The sequence below is a fragment of the Arvicanthis niloticus genome, chromosome 17 (genome assembly GCF_011762505.2).
Source record: "Arvicanthis niloticus isolate mArvNil1 chromosome 17, mArvNil1.pat.X, whole genome shotgun sequence".
Taxonomy (NCBI): Eukaryota; Metazoa; Chordata; class Mammalia; order Rodentia; family Muridae; genus Arvicanthis; species Arvicanthis niloticus.
In genome coordinates, this window is record NC_047674.1 from 10,451,986 (window position 1) to 10,474,477 (window position 22,492).

The 22,492-nt window shown below is 35.9% G+C and overlaps 1 pseudogene; it reads left to right on the plus strand.

The window, feature by feature from the left end:
- The first annotated feature begins 21,409 nt into the window (after positions 1-21,409).
- Positions 21,410-21,501, plus strand: LOC117722845 (small nucleolar RNA SNORA17; annotated as a pseudogene).
- Positions 21,502-22,492: the final 991 nt, after the last annotated feature.

Here is a 22,492-nt window from a genome sequence, read left to right on the forward strand (position 1 = left end):
TACCATGACCAGGACTGCATACTCACTCGGACATACATTTTGAACTTATGTCTAATATTAAAACCTCTATGTAGACTTTAGGAGAAGGGTTCTCAAGGAACTCATTTTCCCCAGTTTGCTCACACTGAATAAATCTCTTTCCTCAGTTTTACACAAATTCATTTCACGGAAGCGGCTTATTGAGGATGGGTGACCAAGACAAGCTTGTTGGAACTCAGGATGCAAGCTTCAAAATCTTTACGAACACATGAAATCCCCCTGCCCCTGCTGCTCACAGCCTTCCAGCTATATTAACCTCTAACCCCCAAAGTATAATTTTATCTTTTACATATGTTTCTTCTCCCAGCTGCTGCCAGTAACTACAATGCATGTTTTTTTTACAATCTTTCTCTCTCTCGAATTGCAATAAAATTGTCCTTGAGCTTCCTTTTTTGAAATTCTCTTATCTGTAAGATTAAGATAAAATGCATGCAAAAATACAAACAAAACACACACATAAGCAAACAAAACCCAAACAAACAAACAAAGATACAAAAACCACTGTGTTCCTTGGCAAAACTGCTCATCTTGTACAAACTAGATTGACATCCTCAAGGGATAACAGTGATAACTGTTCCTTTCAGCACCTTGCAGAACCAGAATAGAGTAACCAATGGGAAGGACTGCCTTGCTCAATTGGACAGACCTTGCATCCCTGAGAGAATGTTCATTCTATTTACTCTGAAAATCGTTACTAGTGCCTTCAATGTTGTTAGCTTGCTGTTAGAAATATAGGCAAACTTGTCAGTGCCTTTCAACAATATTAAAACTTACTGATTAAAAATAAGCTCTTAAGTTACTGCTGTTTCCTTTTGCAGCAATTTTCCATATACTCTTGCTTTCCATAGGAAAGCACATGTCCATTAAACTCTTAGTTCACACATTACACATCACCCAATAAATATATTTATTTATATGTATACTGGAGGCTACAGAAACACTGTAACAATTTAAAGAGGCAAGATAATTCAAGACATCTTAAAAGGTCCAGATAAGGCAGAACTGGAAAATAATGGGAATATAAAGACCTCTGTAGAGTGAGATAACAAACTAGTTAGGGGCTCTGGAAAGGTCCTGCAGCTACTGTTGTAGTCTCAATGAGCAGCCAGACTGGAGCTGTGGGGCTGAGTTCAGCAGCAGAGATAATAGAGTAGTAATAGTTGCAGAGAAAATAGCAGTTAGACAGGAGTGTGACAGGTCTATATCACTAAATAAGAGGATCATCAAAGGGCAATCTGTGTAGACTATACCAACAACTATAACCCAGATGAGTTAAAGCCTTTGGGACAGTCATTAATTCATTGTTTCATGGCCCCTTGGTACATACATGAAGTATCATCAGAGAAGTCAGTAGATGTCATCATAATCCAAGCTATCTACCACTTTATGGCACAGAGGTCAAGGTGTTTAACCCTTTTCCTCCAGTTTGTCAGATAAGTTCTTGGCTCTGATTTTTCTGCTGTTATTTTAATACACCAATGTGCCTCTAAATTCCCAGTTAATGCTTATAAATGTATAAGTTAGCACCCTGTGTAATTTTAGTATATCATTTTTTGTCTTATATAAATAGTAAGTACAAATCAAATAATTGTTTTAAAATAAATTTACTTATGATTTACTATTATTAAATGTTTGTATAAATACATATTTTATTTTTATTAAGTTATTTATTTACTCTAATCCAAATCACAGCTTCCCTTCCTTCTTCTCTTCCCAGTTCCTTTCTTTCACTTCTTTATTGCCTCACCCTTCCTCCCCTACTTCTCATAAGAGGGGAGGCCTCCCATGATGTATGTCCTATATGATAACCATCTTTGGCATATTAAGTTGCAGTAAGACTAGGTTTGTCTGTCTGTCTTCTATTGAGACTAAACAAGGTAATAAATTAGAGAAAAGGGTTCCAAAGTAAGGATAGAATTTCAAGGAGTAATTTATTAGTCTGTGCAGAATAGGTGGTACCAGACAAGTAATGCCTCTCATATGTCCACCAGATACAAAAGTCATCTTCCACTCTGAAAACTGACTCAAGGCTGTTTATGAAACAGAAATCCTTGGGCAAGGTGTAATATGAAAAATTACTATTTGACAAAACATAGAATAACTTAGGGTAGCAGCAAAGCCCAGTCTCAACATGGACTTGACATTACTGAGCCTTGCCTCTTCCCAATGACACCACCTTGAAAAAAAAGTTACCTTTAGCTTTAACCATATCTCATTTCCTTAATTGTCATATGTCATATGAGTGACCAGCCCTATCTTCTAAGGACTGCCAGTGACCACACTTTTCCACTAAAAATTAATTATTGCCTTTGTGAAAAAGTTAAGTGACCAATGAGTTTGTATAAATGATCTGTTTTAGAGTGTCCACATGTACTAACATTATGCACACAAATTAGCAATTTCTGATTTACTCTCTCCAAAATGTGTTAGTTCTAAAGGCAGATGCTGTAACACAGCTTTTCATCATAGGATTGGCACATGAACTATAGGCAACACTGACTATATTTATAATATAAAAACAAACAAAACAGTACAGTGATAGTTATATCTATGACAATTATATCTACTGTAATGATTTAAGTAAAAATGTTCTCTGTAGCTGAGGTAATTGAATACTTGGTATACAGTGGATGGCACTGTTTAGGGAGATTTATCAAGCAAGGCCTTTTTGGAAATTTTATTTCTCTATATGTGGTTATTGGGAATGAAGAAACCTTGCCTGCTTCCAATTTGTTTTTTCTTCTTCATACTTGCAGTTCTATGTATGAGCTTTCAATATTCTGTTCTTGCTATCAATCCTACTATTTGCTGCTATGACTCACTGACATTATGAATTCTTAATATGTCTGGAACCATAAACTGAAATAAATTCTTTATTCCTTAAGTTATTTTTTGTCATGACTTTTTTATAACAGAAACTGGAAAGAAATTAATATACAATATGGTACTAAAAATGGGATATTGCTCTGAAGAATCTATGTTTTGTTATTATTTTTTCATTAATATTATTATTTTTGATAATTTTGTCAGACTTTGGGGTTTAGACTGTGCTTGTTTGAATATGCTATTAGAAGTTATGGCCTTACTGGAGAGGGTGTATTGGTCTGCCTTACACTGTATAGTTGAGCTCCATTTTTGGGACTTTGCAGACTGGAGATGATTCAATGCAAATGCTGAAGCAAGACATAGAGGACACGTGATGTTTGGAAAGTATAAAAAGGACTCAATGGACAATGACCGAGGATGAGCTTGCCTTGTGTATAGAGCTAACTTCACAAGGCTTGTGAGTCCCAAGTCTTCACTGTTCTTTGCTTCCCTGAGAAAGGCACAGCCTAGAACTTCTGGTGCCCATCCAGGTGCCTCTTGCTGACTCAAACTGAGGCTGAGGCCTGGCTGTCTCTGCTAGGTAGTACCATCACTGCTGATTCATATTTGCTAACATGACTCTACCAAACTGGACTGCTAATGTATCCATAATATATTTGCGAGTGGTTCAAGCTGCAGCTACTAACCTGTGAACAGAACTGCCAATTTCCAGACAACATAGATAGGTGTTGCTCCAAAGAACCTTTCTAGATAGGTCTACTTACTCATTTCCTTTCTTTCCCACTACCTCTGATGGGTAGTAGACTAAAAGGAAGGTTAAAGCATTTAAGAAACATCATTAAAATAGGTTTTGAAAAATTAGTTACAGTAGTGTGAAATACAGATGTATAGAAATATTATAGACCCCAGGACTATTTTCTCAGAATTTGCCATATTCTTAGATCTACATATAGTGGTGCTTCTAAGACTTCTCTACTATAACATCTATTTTGAAAAACCATATACTACTGCAAGACATTTCTATTAAGTAAAAATATCAACAGTAAATTTTTAATAATGTTAAGTGGAGAAGTAAGGACACAATTTTGGATTGTTAGTTTCTGATCTGTAATATTCAGTCACTATCCACTTACTGAAAATTATGAACAGGCACATGTGTGTTCTTAAAATTTATTTTTCCCCACACAGAAAATCCAAGTACATGAAAAGACAAAGGGAAATAAAAGAGCACTGTGTGCTAGTTTACAAAATAGGCAAACATACAGCAACTGTTACACAGACCTGGGATGGAAGGGGCTTACAGTACTGCAAAGGAACTGATCTAGAATTAAATACAAGCAATAGAGAGACAAAGTTAACATTCCTATGAAGAAAAACCCACATATTCCAAGAGTAAAGGAGTTAACCACTGTACATCTCTATCATGTCACCTCCAACCTTGCTTTCAACTACAATAATGTCAATTGTATATCAGTTTTCAGTAATACAACAAATATGTTGTTTAAATTGATCTAGCTAATTCCAACTTAGAGTCATCTCTATCTATATACATAGTTGGCCATTTTAATTTGATTTTAGAAAAGATGAAAATCAGAAAAATGAGTGATAACATGATTCTCAATTAAAATTGATTTTGAAAAACAGAGAAATACACTTGCAAAGAAATTTGTCACCTAATCTATCTTGGATAATAAAGATTTCCTGAAAATGTGTGCTTTATTGAAGCTATCCATGTTCCAATATATGGTCATGCATTCATGAATATATGAAGTACTAAATAAGGTGATGGATATTAAATTAGAAAGAGAGGAAAGAGCAAATGAAGTTGGAAAGAAAACTAGAAGCATAAAAGGTTATACCAGATATGAACACACTATACACATTTATAAATAGTAAATAAAATATTTTAAAAGAGAAAGAAAAATTTAAGCATAGGCAAGACAAGAAAAAAACAATGTTTAAAATGGAATTATAAAAACCTTGTAAGAATATAGTTCATTGGTGAGTTTCATGAGTTACTACATGAAATAGAATAATATTAAATTTGTACTTCAGTATAATAATCAAAAGTTTCAAGTATATATGTGTAAATATGCTCACCAACTTTGAAAAAATTATCTTTCTATGTAAATCCTCTTTGTAACACAAATTCCATGCAGATATTGATAACTTGGAAAGATATACATGTGTAAGGTAGAATAACATAATACTAGCTGAATTTTTATCTACTGGTCCATGAATATACATCAAATAGTAAGCAAAAAATATATTTATTCCTGATAAACATGATCCTCCCAATAAAGTGTAGTATACCATGTCTTTTTACATTACATGTCTAGATAAATGGCACATGCTATTCAAGTGTAGTTTTGATAGTTTGTTACATCACATGTGCTAGTCTCAATAAGAAAACATAAAACACAATAAATGGATAAAGCAATCAAGACAGAATGAACACTTTAAAAATCCAACATAATAGAGCTTTTGGAATAGAGAATTAGAATAATATGCTAAGGTATCTGCTTTAAAAATATGCAACATGAAAGAATACCCGTATAATATTAGCCAATGATGGAAACAATGAGAACAATGTCAAAAATATATGCTATATATAGATAAGCATGATAACTTAAATGAAGTTGTCTGATAAGTACAGCCTGGGAACAAAGAACAATGAGATTCCTAAAAGGTAACAGAATATACATTGGTTTTGTTTATATTTTGACAAAGAAAACCATTAAACTTAGTTTATGAGAAAAAAATAGAAGATAGGTTCTATTTCCTAGGAGGTCAAGTTATTTCTTTAAGAGATGGAAACCTCTGCCATTTGAGAAATAGTACACTTGTCTTGTCATGCACCAGCTGGTCTAGTTACTATAGAGATGGGAAGTCTGACTCCACTCTTATAACGGAGTCTTAAATAACTACAATAAATAACTAAAATTAAATAACTTAAATAAAAATAACTACAAGGTTTCTTCTTGTTTTAGGGAAGTCTGAGTATAGCCAAAGCTGTTCAGCACATGCTGCCTGACACTTCTGAATTAAGAATTGGGGCTGCCACCTTGGGATCAATCCCATATATAGTCACCAAAGCACACACTATTGTGGATACCAAGAAGTATATGATGACAGGAGCTTGTTATACCTGTCTCCTGAGAGGTTCTGCCAGAGCCTGACAAATACAGAGGCAGATGCTTGCTGTCAACCATTAGATTGAGCACGGGGTCCCCAATGGAGTCCACAATTGAAGAATTAGAGAAAGGACTGAAGGACCTGAAGGGATTTGCAACCCCATAGGAAGAACAATAATAGCAATGAAGAACTCCCAGGGACTAAACCACCAACCAAGGGGTACACATGGAGAGACCCATGGCTCCAGCCGCATGAGTAGCACAGGATGGCCTTGTGGAGCATCACTGGGAGAAAATGCCCTTGGTCGTGTGAAGATTCAATGCCCCACTGTAGGGGAATGCTAGGGCAGGGAGGCAGGAGTAGGTGGGTGGGTGGGTTGTTCCAGGGCAGGGGAACGGGGAAAGGGGATAAAATTTGAAATGTAAATAAAGAGAATATCCAATTAAAAAAACTGAAAATTTCATCTAAGGACCTTTGAGTCTTCAGAGTGTCTCACCTCCCAGGTCTCTGGTGCATTCTGGAGGGTTCCCCCAACCTCTTACCTCCCTAGGTTACCTGTTTCCATTCTTTCTGCTGGCCCTCAGGGCTTCAGTCCTTTTCCATCACCAAATACTAGATCAGGTTTCCCTCTCCCCACCACCCCTGTCCACTTTCCCTTCCAGGTGTCTCCCTCCCTCCCCACTTGTGATTGCTTTCTTCTCCCTCCCCAGTGGGATTGAGGTGTCCTCACTTGAGCCCTTCAGCTTGTTGCCCTTTTTGACTTCTGTGGACTATATCTTGGGTATTCTGTTTTGTTTTGTTCTCTCTTCTCTCTTCTCTCCTCTTCTTCTTCTTCTTCTTCTTCTTCTTCTTCTTCTTCTTCTTCTTCTTCTTCTTCTTCTTCTTCTTCCTCTCTCTCTCTCTCTCTCTCTCTCTCTCTCTCTCTCTCTCTCTCTCTCTCTCTCTCGGTCTAATATCCACTTATTAGTGAGTACATACCATGCATGGTTTTTTGGGTCTGCCTGACAGTAGAGAGAGGGAACGTATAGAGCCCATCTCCAGCAAGAAGACAGGGTATCAAGTGAGGTAGGGGGGTTGCCATTCCACAGTCAAAAACTCTGACCCAGAATAATTTCTGTCTGAAAGAACTGCAGGGATGGAAATGGAGAGGAGCCTGAAGAAAAGAAGGTCCAGTGACAGGCCCAAAGTGGGATCCAGCTCAAGGGGAGGGGCCAAGACCTGACTCTGTTACTGAGGCTATGGAGCGCTCACAAAAAAAGGACCTATCATGACTGCCCCGCAGAAGACCCAACAAGCAGCTGAAAGAGTCAGAAGCAGATATTTGCACCCAACCAATGGACAAAAGCTGCTGACCCCTGTGGTTCAATAAGGGAAAGGCTGAAAGGAAAGAAGCTGAAGAGGAGGGCGACCCTGTAGGAGGACCAGCAGTCTCAATTAACCTGGACCCTTGAGATCTCTGAAACATTGGACCACCAACCAGGCAGCATACACCAGTGGATATGAGGTCCCAACACATATACAGCAGAGGACTGGTGGGACTGTTTTCAATCAGAGATGATGCAACTAACTCTCAATAGATTAGAGGCCCCAAGGAGTTTAGAGGTCAGGTGAGGTGGGGGATGAGGGGTGGGTTGGAGGTATGGGATGTGGAACAGTAAGAGGGTGGACGGGACAGGGGGATAAAATCTGGAGTGTAAAATAAATAAATAAATAAATAAATAAATAAATAAATAAAAATAAATAAACATGAAAAAACCTGAAAAAAATAAAACTAAAATAAAACAAAACAAAAAGAATTGTGGCTGGCTTTGATCTTGTACACGACTCATATCTATGCAAATCTTTCAAGGAGACATTTGAGAAAGCATTTTTCATAATAAATGTCAGACATCTAGAAATAATTTCAAATGCTAAGGACATAAGTTTAAATCCAGTGCTTTATCCAACCAGGAAACTTGTGCAGCTTATGCTATTTTAGATAACAGTTTCCAATCAGTAATGTAAGAGATACGATGTTAAGAGTAAACCATTGTGGAGGCAATTCAATTTATTGGTTCACTTCATTTGGTGATACTGGCAGGCTCCGCTGTAATTGCTGAGAAAAGATTAAAAGAGGAATATGATGTGACTCAGTGGAAATCAAATAAAGTTCCTCTGCAAATCACTGGGAAAAAGAGATGTAATTTTGATTGCTCGTGCTTCTTCACCACTTGTTGATCTTGTCTGCTTTTTAACTGTTTTGACCCACTTAATGGTTTAGAGCTATGTTAATTGGCAGAATATAATAGTAAAACACGAAAATTAATTCATTTTATATTCCTAGATACTGTCTTTCTGAATAGGGTGATGATAATACATTTCCAAAGGTAATGCTTATTGTGTCCTGTAATGAAGATCAGAAGCGCCTTGGTTGGAACTTAGAAAACATGATGAAACCCCTGAAAAAATTGATTGATGGCAGCCAATATTTACTATCTGGCTAGTTAAATAGATAGTTTAGGCTGATATGTTTTTACACATATATCTATTGATTAATTAAATGTGCACATGTAAAGCTGACCAAAATATTGTATCACCCACTTCTAACACCAGCATGTGATATGTGTGCTGCACTTAAAGAAGCAAAAGTGGATTATGACATTGCATTACAGTATTCTTAACTGTGAAGAAGTTTTAATATGAAGTCTTGTAAAACAGTAACAGTCATTAGTAGTTTTACTATTTTAGTGGGTTTTAAACTATTAACTTTGCCAGAAGAATGTTCTCATTTCTCTTTTAAAATTATTACAAGGAAGACACATAATCATAGTTATTCATATTTATGTTTGTACATATTTTAATTGTTCACATTCTATAAATATGCTTTAAATAATTTTAATTGAATTATTCATATTTATTAATTTTAAACTCAAAATGATTGAAAAAAGCTAATAACAATACTTTAATCATTCCACTAAAAGTTACTTGCTGATATAATGAATAGCGTGATTAAGTATTGAATTCTAAGTGGATAGCTAAGATGATGAATTCCTAGAATGAAATGTCAGGGCATTTTCCATTTTTGCTTACTATTTGTAGCTAGACTACAGATTATAAGACATATATTACAATAACTTCTGGTCTATGCAGTCTTGCTTTTTTCAATATTTTGTTTTACTACAGAGTGTTACATATATATAACAATGGACTAATATGGTGGGAAAGATTAACATGGAGATTTATACACACCACCTAAATACATGCCAAGGGTAGGAGTAGTGTCTAATGTACAATTAAGTTTGATTTATTTTTTTAAAGGTGGCAAATGTATTGGCTTGCATTTCTTGTATTCATAAGCTGAAAATTATTTTCAGCCTCACTAATTTGGGTAAAAGGTTATATTAAATAAAATACCTTAGGGGTAAATGTTCAGAAACTACTGGAAAGCATGTTATCTTCTAAAACTATAGAATCTATATTACAAATTGTTCATAAAAACAACAGATGTTTGGATAAATGTGGTGAACTAGAAACTGAAGCTCCATGACTCAGTGCAAAAATGAATGGAGAAAGGGTAAAGGAGAAACAGAAAAAGACAGTTGGAATTCAGAGTAAAAAGATACCTAAAACATACAGTTAACTAAATAATCGATGAGCCAAATGAAAAAGTTGAGCCAAGCAGAACAGAGTCGCAGGCAAGCAAAGAGAAACAGATCAGAGGCTGCACACAGGTGACTGAGATGGTTCTATGAAGAGAGGGTATGAGGGATGCCATTGAGAAAGTCCACTGTCTTCAGAGGTCCAGCAGCAGTTCCTCATGACATGGTAATTTCTTGGGTGATTGGCTCATCAATGGAAAAGACTCTTATTTTGTCTATAGGATAAGAAGGTAGTGAAAAGTGTCATCATGAGATGGATTCTAGTGTAGAAAAATGAGCTACAATGGACCTTGAGAATAGGATCAACCAAGAGACCAGAGACCGCTGTGGAGTGTGGGAGGGCTGGGCTTTGACAAACTGGTAAGTACAGAGTGCCAGAGACTATGGAAATTATGAAAATAACTCTCCATTTTGTATTTAGGAGTACATCTCATCAACTAAAAATCAATCAGGAGTTGCACTATCCAGACCTAAGGTTAGTAGTGTGGTGATTTGAATATGCTTGACCCATGGGAAGTGGTGCAATTAGTAGGTGTAGCCCTGTTGGAGGAAGTGCTTCAGTGTGGGGATAGGCTTTGAGGTCCTTTATTAGGCTCAGCCCAGTGTGATTGGTTCTCTTTCTGGTTATCTTAGGAACACAAAGTGGAACTCTTGGCTCATCAGCCTCAAGGCTGCCTGGATATTGCCATGCTTCCCACCATGATAATATTGAACTGAACCACTATAACTGTAACTCAGCCCCAATTAAATGGTTTCATTTATAAGAGTTAATCTTGGTCATGGTGTCTTTTCAGAAGAATGTAACCCTAACTAACCCTAAAGGATCAATCTTTTGAGCCACATATCTGGCATTTAACTGTTCTAGATCAAGAGAATCCTGAAGTATAACCCCATCGATAATACTTATGAAATCTAGAAATTACAAAGTTATTTCCTATATCTACTCAGATCTCAGTGCTCTGGTTGCCGCTTGTAATACATACTCCAGCTAGACAATTTAGGTAGGTATTCTTGGAAAATCTCCAAATTATGAGAAAAATGCCTATATAGCCCACTCATTATAAACTTAAGTGTGACAAATTACTCATTGGTTTAAGAAAGATGTCCACTGATAATAACAAGATAATCACATCTTTACCTGCTCACACCTCCACACTCCTTTCTGCTATCAATAAAAATGTTCTCGTAAGGTTTCCAATACATATGTCTTACATCCTTCTCAGTGGTTCTCAATAAACACTTAGAAGTTCTGCTTTCTAATAAAGGTCTGTTACTTGCAGAATAGGTTTCTCTGTGTATAGCTGAGGATATTTCTATAATGTTCTATCACTTCCTCTGGGAAGTGTATTCAAAGTCTGAATTTCTTCTTTCAGACTGCTCAAGAAATCATGGGCCTTCATATAATATAGTTCTTGTGTTCGTCACTCAGCTGTTCAAAACACACATACTTTCTGACCTTTTGATATGGTACTTCTGAAGCCAAGGTGTATTTTTTTTATTGATGAAAAGATTTTAATAAAATTAACATAGATATAGTTTTGTTACTGATAATTTAGTTTTAACCTATGTTTTAGTTTGTATAGTGAAATATCTGCGATTGGCTAAAAATCTCTCAGTCTAGAGATCCCAGATTAGGTGGCATCTGCCCAAATGTTCTCATAGCCAGAGTTGCAGGTGTGACCCACTGCACTTGCCAGAAGATCATTTTAAATGGCAAATTATCATTTTTATAAAATCTTATGCTGCCTTATAATGGATGCTAAAATTCTCTAGGTGTCAAATAATGTGCCTTGTGAGTGTTATTGATGTATTAGTAGATGAAATCAGTATAAATAGTGAACTAATGTATACATCAAGACTATGATGTGTGTTGTGAATTTGTTTGTTTCACTTAAATCCCTTAAAGATAAGTTAAAGTTCTGACTCTCTCTACCTGTGTGTACGACATTATTTGGAAATAAGAAGATAAGATATAACTTGGACACACTGTTTTCAGAAGTATTTGGACATCCAACAACTGTCATCCATACAGGAAGATAGATCTTAGAAGGAAGAGATGCAAAGACAGCAGCATATTGTTACAAAAAAAGTGTGATACAGTCTTAAGTCAAGAAATGCCAAGTACAGATGGCACCAACCAGGAAAATGAAATGTTCAAAAGAGAATGCTTTCTGATAAATCTCTGCACACACTGTGACAAGAGCTTTAGCCACAGGAAATGGCAAAAAGTAAAATTTCATTTTGAAAGGTTTGTTTTTATATCATATTTGATTTAATTGCCCTAGAAATTAATATGATAGACTTCCTTCAGGAGATAACATAGGTGTTTGTGTACATGATTCCATTTCTATGGAATTTTGTCTTCTTTTTACTCATTTTGTGAAATTGAAATTGGTTTTTATGCATTCTATGTATAACACTTAAGTGTAAGTTTGAATGAATTTGTTTTATTTTAAATGTATGAGGAAGAACTAAGTATACTTATGTATGTCATAAAATATTCTGTCTTGCAATTCAGAACTTTAACTAGAATTTAGAATCTCACATGTTCATTTTCTGTCATATTTAGTTTGCTCAGAGTAGTAATTTCCATTTTAAAGGTCAATAACCATTCATTTTAAGATAAAGTTTTCTCTGTGTTATTTTCAGTGGATCACAAAGATTTTGATTAACTTCTCAATGTAGATTTTAAATAATAATTTAATTAAATGAAAGGTTATCAGGGAAGAGCCAAATATCCAATTAGATGTATAAAAATCATCTATTCCTTTACAAAATAATACTGCACTACAAATAGTTACTGAATTGCCTACAAGATTAGTAGACTAGTAAAAATGTACTTTCCATCGAGATTATCACTATTAAACTGCAGTAATAGCTCATGACTTGAAAGAAGCAATTATTTTTGAATGTTTAATTTTAGGATGAATCTTGCTATTCTGAGCATTATGCTTGTAGCTGCAGTTCTAAGACTTGCTTCCCTGAAACAGAGATAATTTGGGGGAAGGGGCAGAATTAGCACATATGCAAGCAATGAGTAGGTAAAAGGTTAAAAAATGAGTAGGCAGTAGGTAGTGCCTAGTCATAATTTGTTAGTAAAAATGATGTGATCACACTCAAAATGTTTATAAATCATTGAGATATAATCACAACACATATCAAAATTGTCATCAATTGTTTCTCATATTTATTCATTTAAAATATTCTTGATAGAAATTTAAAATTAATTTCTTTAAGTAGCATCCACTGTGACAGATATCAGTATACTATTTTTACTTATATTTACCTTGCACTCACCTTATACTATTTTATCAAGAGTCCCATCTCACTATTCTCTTTTGTGCCACCTGACCACAGATTGCTATTTCCCTAATTAAATGGAAAAACAGTTAATAAAAATAAGAGGTCAAGAATTTGAAAAAAAGAAAGACTATATATCCATGGTTGGAGAGAAAAAGGGAGAAAGGGAAATAATATAGCTACATTTTAATTGCAAAAATTAAAATAAATATTTTTAAAAACTATATATGATTAAGTCTATAAGTACTTATGCAGCTTTTCTTGAAGTGATATTTTAGTATTATTCCACCATTATGTGATAAGATAAAAGATGTTATTTTGATTCTTTTTATTTACTAAAACTTTCTTTTGGGCTTACAATACTTTTTGTTTTCAGAATGTTCCATGGGCTACTAGGAAGTGTGTATACTTGTAAATATTTTAAAAAGAAGAGATAAATATAACCAAGAATATTTGAAAAGAACATAGGCAACATATTATTTTAAAAATTTTCATATATGTATATAGATATGTAATATTTATGTATATATATATATATATATATATATATATATATATATATATATCCTCAAAGGAATTATACCACATGGGGTGATGATGTTTTCCTGAAGAGTTTAGGCATTATCTAACAAACCCCCTAGTACCAGGCACCAAAAACCTCTAATGATTTATTGGTCCAATTAATGCAATGTTCTTCCAAAACATTATTCTTTCAATACAACATAGTAAAAATACTGACAGTGGTCCAGTAATTTAAAAAAAAAAAAAATAGAAGTGCCTGAAAGGAAAACAGTACAGATAAAATGTATGACTTTCTAGGTCATCAGTACATGGGTGCTGACAGTTTGTATACGGGGATCATTTGTTTGAATTTGTAACTGTGTTTTTCTTAAGTTTTATCTTCCCTATTTGCATTTCAAAGGTAGAGGGGCATATTCATGCTACGTGGCCAAAATGCTTTTTTGAGCGGCTGGAGAAATGGCTCAAAGGTTTAGAGCATAATATCTTTCTGCAGAGGATATACTTTGGTTCTCAGCACCCAATAAATTCCCATCACTCATATCAGGCAGTACAGGAAATTACACTTCAAGGTGCTCCAACCCCCTATTCTGGCATCTATATGCACATAGTAACCATAGATACATATACAGGTAAACACATACAATTAAAATAAAATAAGTAAAATCTTGAGATCAGCCTATCTTTTGACAATTTAATTTAATTTTGTGTAACACTGATTGATAACTGATAAATGAAATTTATTGATAAATGAAAATCCTTTTGCAACATTGGTAGCCTGGTGTGACCAAACTAGTCTGTGCTACAGCCAAGCTTTAAGACTCTTCCAGAAACTCTCCTATATTCAACCACATTAAGGTCCTTTAGGGCCATCTCTACTCTCTTACTAAAAATGTAGACATCCTTCCTGCATCCTTCCCTTAGGTGTAGTCTGGTAAGTACCACTGACCTTCCTATCCATGCATTTTTTACACTTTAAAAGATTTAGCCAGGGCCCACCAGCCAAATCTGTCATTCTTTGCCTTCACATCAATGAAATTCAGCTTGTGCTAGAATTATCTCTACATATACCCCAAGACCAAGAGCTCCCCCATGTTACATGCAACTTTCCCACACAGGAACATCTACCACCATACTCCAAACTTAGAACAGGATGTTTATAGATCTTACAGTCCCTTTTGCCAACATGACTTAATTCTACCAAAACCATTCCCAAACTCTAGACATAGTACAGCCCAATACCTTCTATGCTTTCCCCCTGTTCTATAACAATCATAGAGCTTATAAAGGAAGTGCACATGTCAAGATCTCATTGAAAGAATATAAACAATATAAATGATCAAGTCAGTATCTTCTATCTAAAACCTAGCAGCCCTTTAGAAATGTTAGTCAATGAGAATTTCCTAAATGAGCTCTTGGATATGGAATTTTAAAAAAAATACAAACTTTAAAGAATTCAAAAAGTTTAAAGAAGAAATGAAAATATCAATGAAATAAAAAATCTTAAGACTAAACGTCTGAATGATGCTCAAGAAAACACAAATTTAAGACTGTTAAAAATGACAAAGATAATCCAAGACCTGAAAACGGAATTCAAACAACAGATTGAAAAACCTAATAACTCATATGGAAAACTCAAAGGAAAGCCATACAAGTAGAATGACCTAAGCCAAAAACAGAATATCAGGTCTTGAAGATAAAATAGAAGGTTTGGACCGAACAAGCAAAGAACATGTAATACTTTTAAACAAAACACAAGAAATGAACACTCAGAAATGTGAGACACTATACACAAACATGCCTTCAAATTATAGGTAGAGATGAGATAGAAGAATCCAAATTCAATGACATAGTCAAGCTCTTCCATAGATGGGGCTACCTAAGAGACTCCCAAAACATACAACCTACTGCTGTTACCCTTGGTTACTCTTAGACGTAAAATATGACTTCCTATTTCTGAAGACACCAAAGACTACAGAAACAGGGCATAGAGATCTCTGAGCTGGAACTGGCCTTAAGGCCTCCTCCCTGAGAACTAGTTTTTATGGTCCTAGAAGGCATCATGCAAGTTTCCAAAAGAGGGAAGAAATCAATAGTCCAGCCAGCTCTGATGCATGTGAACAACATCGATTACCAGCATAGCAAGATAAGCCCTAAGGGTACAGTAGTAGCACACATACCTTAACAGAAGACAAAAACTCAATAATTGGATGTAAGACCTGCTCAACTGGAGAGAAACCATGCCTAGTACTAAAAACCTAGATAATTGCTCGAAGCTAATGAAGTCATAGTTATGGGAGGAATATCTACAACCACAAATTGACTAAACCAACATAATCTCTCTCATCCTCTATTAAAGAAACTTCACTTTGCAACAGAGAGACCATTACAAAAGGCCAAACCAAGTCAAATAAAAATGCATATTTGTGGACCCAATGGATACATCTAGGAAATATTTCTGTATTCAAAGCAAGGATACATTGTGAAAGAGGCATAGGAAGATTGAAATAGCCAAAGGATCAAGAATTTTTCTGGGATATTGTATCTCCTAGTAATGTTATAAGCTACATCTTTAAATTCCCATCAACATGACTGCCCAACATGAATGAAACTAGGTTGATGGACCATAAAAGAAAGCCTATTCCTCAACCTCACATAAAGAACTATAGGCCAAACTGAGAGCATATCCTCAAACCTCTACAAACTCCAGACAGATATTTAAGGATAAAGGAGTACAGATATGATTAGATTGTAAGGTTAAGTTAAACATACTGGCTTAAAATACATGCTATCTGTTGAGAATAAAATTTGCCTTCTTTTTAGCAAAGAATTTCTCCTCTTTCTTTCAGAAATCATGATTTTGTATTTAATTTTCATCTACAGATTTTGAGGACACTTTTACATCCATGCTAAAGTGCTGTGTTCTCACTCGTTCCCCCTAGGTAAACAGATATTTACACTTTTCAGTAAAGTTTATTGTGTCTCTTGACAAGCATGGTGGATCACGCCTACATCCCTAGTGCACAGTGGCTGGAGGGCTGCACAGCAGAGGTCTTAGCTACTTAATAAGTTGAAAATCAGCCTATGCTTCATAATGAGATCCTTTGTAAAAGAAAGAAGGATTGATGATGAAAATAAGTGATAAAACATTGAATGACATGTAAAAGAACCCAGATTCAACCTCATGCTAAACAAAATAAGCATATTATTAGGGATATTATCTTCTTTTCCTGAAAAATCTGCATATTTACAATTCCTAGATTGCTCCACTTACATTTGTGCATATGGAATATGATTACGAAGAGGATTGAAACAAGTTTTCAAACTTGTTTTTAACCTATTGAAAAATTAAAATTTAGACAACGTTAATAAAATTGAATTAAGTGTAAACCCGGAGAACTATTAAAACTCAATCTTTTATTATGTAGAGTATCCTATAAATCCTTCTTACCCATTTTGAGATATTTTTTAAAGAACCAAGAGTGATTTATTGCTCTTCTGAGTTGAACTTTGAAGGTAGTAATAAGAATGTAAGTAATATTTATAGCTTCTCAGGCTGTAGTGCCAATAGAGATATCAATAAGCTTGAATTCATAGCTCTGGTTTAATGACAAATTTGTTATTTTTGAAATGAGATGTCAAAAGAGTGCCTTGGTTTTTATAACCTCTAATATAGGGAAGTGACTAAAAGGACTTTAAAATTGAGCTCTGCTAGAGTACTCGTGTTCACAGTGCAAGTGAACTCACTATGTCACATGGATGCCTTCAACTATTCTGATTGCTGTAAAAATATGTGCATCCCTAGAGTTAAAATTTAATCAGTCTTCTACAGTCTAATTTGAAGACCTTCAGTTTTGATTTAGTCCTCATTAATTTTTCTTTGCTTCTTTATTATATATCTCTATTGACTAAAGATTTTTATGACAGTATGTCCATTAGAGGTATATATGAAAACATTATTCTTGTCTAGTATAAACAATGTTTGAAAACTTCCATAACTTTTTTCCAATTGTTTTCTTAATACATACCAATTTAAATTGGATAAGAAAAACCATAACTACCTATTAGAATATTTGTATCTCTAGTGTACCTAAATATTATTTGATACTGAAATATATATTTCTTTTGTTATGTAACCAATGAATTTAATAAACATGTTTCAGGAGATATAAGTAAAAAGTAACTGAATTATTCTTCACCACTAGATTATCAAATTTCAATATATAAATTAAATACATAGATAAATTAAAATTTATACAGTAGAGAAATTTCTTATTATGGTAGTACATGGCATTTTTGGGAAGAGTTACATTTTATAATCATAATTATTTTAAAATAATGCATCATTCTTACCTTACATTTTTGTTTTGACTTTTATTGAACAGGTTTTTTTATATATAATATATTCTGTTTTTTCACTTCCCCAAACTATTCCCAGATGCCTTTCTTGCCTTAACCCACATAACTCCTCAACCTTTCTATCTCCCTCTCTCCCTTTAGAAAAGAAATAGGTAAACAAACAAACAAAACAAAATAAAAATATATAAACCACAAAACTCTCTCTGTCTCTGTGCCTCTTTTTGTCTCTCTCTGTTTCTCCCTCTAATGCACACACACACACACACACACACACACACACACCACACATGCGCAGATACAGAAACATGAGTATCTAAAATTTATGATTTCATTAATCAGTTCTAGCCATAATATATTCAGATTTCAGTCTTTTCTAGGCTTAAAGCATATTACATATGCAATGCTCATGCTGATATTGACAACTGATGGAATGAAGATTTGGGGGTTATTGTTTATTCTTCCATCTTTTGCATCATGCTTTGGAAATCTCTTAATCATGCTAATGTCTTCATAAACCAAGGAGTTGAAAGAAGCCCCTCAAATTGGTCACAGACATTTTATTTTTTTTTTATAATCACACACAATGGAAAAAAGATAATGTTAATTTTTTATATCCTAGAATAGTTTCTAACTATAGTAATGAGTCAAGAAAGAAAAATAAAAGAAATCATATGAACAAGGAAAATATGCTCACACACACACACAATAAATCTTTAAGTATATTAGATAATTTTGTTTTCTTTATTGCAAGATAATTATATCATTATTGTTTTGGAAAAAGTTTTTACTCTTTGAGAATTTCATACAATATACTTTAAGCACATTTTCTCCCCCTACCTCCTCCCAGATGCCATCACCTACCTCACTACCCACTCAACTTCAAGTTCTTTTCCTCTTCAAAAAATAAACAACACCAACAAAACCATATAAACTCACTTGTGTTGGCCAACTACTTCGGAGCATGCTGTCTGCCCTGGGGTGTGGTTGATATACCCATTATCATTCTATTGAAGAAATCTGATTGATATAAAACTTTCTTTTATTTTCAATAGATCCCAAAGAGTAGAGCAGACAATGAAGGAAAGGCCATCCAGAGACTGTCCCACCTGGGGATTCATCCCATACACAGCAACTGAACTCAGTCACTATTGCTGACACCAAGAAGTACTTGCTAACAGGAGCCTAATATGGATGTTCTAAGAGGCTCTGCCAGAGTCTTACCTATACAGATGCAAATGCTTGCAGCCAACCTGGACTGAGCTCAAGGACCCCAGTGGAGAAGTTAAGGGAAGGACTGAAGGAGCTGAAGGGATTTGCAACTCCATAGGAAAAACAACGGAATACCAACCAACCAGAGGCCCCCAGAGTTCCCAGGGACTAAATCACCAACCAAAGAGCACACATGGAGGGACTCATGGCTCCAATTGCATATGGAGCAGAGGATGGCCTTGTCTGGCATCAAAGGGAGGGGAAGCCCTTGTTTTTGTGAAGGTGTGTTGCCCCAGCACAGGGAAATGCTAGACTTGTGGGGCAGAAGTAGGTATGTGGGTCGGGGAGCACCCTCATGGAGGCATTGGGAGGGGGCATGGAATGGGGGGGGGTTGGAAAGTAAACCAGGAAGGGGGATAACATTTGAAATGTAAATAAACAAAATAACCAATATTTTTTTTTTAAATAGATCACAAACAGCACTTTGGACAGGCATGGAACTCAATTATCACTTCTTTTCACTGCCTTGAATTTTTACAGCTTCTGTGCATGTTGCCACAGTCTCTGTGAGTTTGTACATACTTCTGCCCTGTTGTGTCTAGATAACATGTTTCTGTTGAAATCCTTAATCATCTCTAGCCTTCATAATCTATTTCCCTGTTTCTACATTGGTACCCCTCATTCATATAAGGGGTATAATATAGACATCTCATTCAGGTTGAATGCTCCAAAGATCCTGACTCTGTGCACATTGTCAAGTTGTGGGTTTCTATGCAAGGAGAAGCTTCTCTAATGAGGAATAAGTGATGAACAGATCGACTACCAAAACAATTAGAAGGCATTTTATCACTATGTTCATTTAGCAGAGTAATAGTAAGACATTTTTTCTCTAGGTTCTGTGACCTATCTAGTTTCAGGTTCTTGGCCTCACTAACAATGTCAGGTATGGGTCTGATAATGTGGAGAGGGCCTTAAATCCAATCAAAGGCAGTTGGTTACTCCCATAAGAGTCATGCTTCTGTTTAGGAAGAAGACATATCTTTCATGAAAGGCCATTATTATAGCTCACAGCATCCACAGTTGGGTGAGATTAATAATTACTTTTCTTTTCTGATAGCATGCATAATATCCCCCAGCACTATAAAAACTTACCCACTAGGGGTGATGTGTCCAGTTGACAACCAACCACATTCTTCTATATTTTATGATATAAGTAAGTGGTGTGAAGTGGGTTTGTCATCAGGATGTAGAGGGTAGCATTATCAATAGCCTTTTGAATTATAAAAGCATTATAAAAGCCTTTTGAAAAGCCTCATGCAAACCTACTAATGTAGAAGCTTATTAAAAGAGCTTCAGCTTGAAAACTATAAGGTTTATAATACAAATGTATTCTCTTTCTTTTGTTACATATATACATATACACATATACACATATAGGTATATATACATATATAATTTAAGCATATATTGTGACATTTTTCTGAAGCAAATGCTTGTTAGTACAATTTTAAAAGTGATAATCTTTCTCCGTCCCAGCTAGCTCCCAAGTAAATGAGACTGAGACAGTAAGATTTATTTAATAGACGTAAAGCACAGTAGCTGAGCAGTTATTAATCTATTCAATTCCTCTAAACTACTCTGGCTACCTCCCAGCCAAAATTCCTGAGATCCTCACATTTTAATAATGATCTAGCTCTTTCTGCTCCAAATGTGTTCTCACAGGGTCTCTCAAATTTCTCTTCTTGGTGACTCCTCTCTTCCTGCTTTCGCTATTCTTTCCCTTGCTGGGATGCGAAGTCCAGCCCTATTCTCTGCACTGATCAGCCATTAGCTGATCAGCCTTTACTGACAATTCAGCGAATAAATGGGGAGGAATGTTTACACAACGCTGAAACCAAAGATTCTTAGAATAAGCATTACAATGGCATGTCCAGATGGCAACCAGATGTGGGGGAAGAGAAATCAGTACTTAACTAATACAAAAAATAATCTTTAAATAATGCACAATAACAATATGCCTACAAATGCTGATATATTCTTTGCATAAAAAAGGTAGATAATTTAACCGTTTGTTTTGGAATGGAAGATATAGTAATTAGCATGTGTTTCTTTGTTTAAAAGCAATTCACAGTCCTTGGATACATGAAATGTACATATAATCTATCACAGTTCCTCTGCTGTATCTGGCAGCTGAAAGCAAAAGATTTGATGGGTATATTCTTATATTATAAAGAGAAACAAACAAATACAGACTACGAGACTAGAAGAAATTTCAAACATCCAGGACTAGACAACGACGACGACTACTGCTACTGCTATTGCTACTGCTACTGCTACTACTACTACTAATAATAAAATAATCAAACCTGTTGCAAATGTGTTCATGTGCATCTATAGGTGGCAGCGAGAAGAGAGGTTATGTCTATGCTCAGTGCTCTGACCTATGAACATCTGAATGATTAGTAACTTTAACATTCTTTTAAAAATGGGGGTGGAGATAGCCTGAAATGATCACAGGTAGCCCAGACAAGGAGCTTGCCTGAGATGACTTCCACTCAGGCACTAGGCAGGTCTGGCTGGGCTCTCAGGATGAGAAGCAAGCTAAAAAGCTGGAGACTAAAAGAACCGTGCCTGGGACCACTAGTCCCGAGCAGGAGTGAGCCCAAGGCAGACTACCTTTGACAGGGAACATTAGGGTAGGCTGGGCAAGGAGTGAGCCTAAGAAGACCATCAGACTGATGCAATGGGGCCCCGACAGTGAGTTAGCCTGGGATGATCACCAGTCTGGCACTGTGCCGTTAAGGAGGTGGGGGGACGATACTCGAGGTGACCCCTGCCCAGTGCCATAAGGCAGGAGCAGAACAGAACACTCTTGAGAGCACTCATGAGATGAATCTAGACACTCAGAGGTCACGGTTGCCACTATGAGAAGCAAGTAAGTGCTAGAGAAATGAAAGAGAAAGGGAAACGGAAACTGAAATATATGGGCACAATGAAGCTAGGCTGAACTGGAGACTCAGGGTAATGAGGAAGAGCCTGATGTGAGTACATGGTGATGCCGCCTGGATCTATGATAAAATCCTGACTCATGCTGCCCCCTTGGGGGGGGGGGCATGTCTGGTCCATGACTCTTGCAGTAGCAGGGGTCTGTTACCAACAAATGTCAGGTGGAAGTCTCAGCTGGAGACTTGTTGATGTCTTAGGGTTGTGTAGAACATGTCCCACCCCTCCCCTGAGCATTGTGGGATTTCTGACCCTGGAAGCATGAAAGCGGAGGTGATGGGACCCTAGCCAGCTGGAGAGCCAATACTGAACATTTCAGGAGTTGCGGGTGAGCTGGCCCTGAGAATATGAACATGAACATGAGGGCTAGCTGGCCGTACCACTTATCTCCTAAGCATTGGCATGGACGAGGAAGAGATACCCTCCCACTTCCTCACCCCTCACCAGAATGGGAGAACAGTACC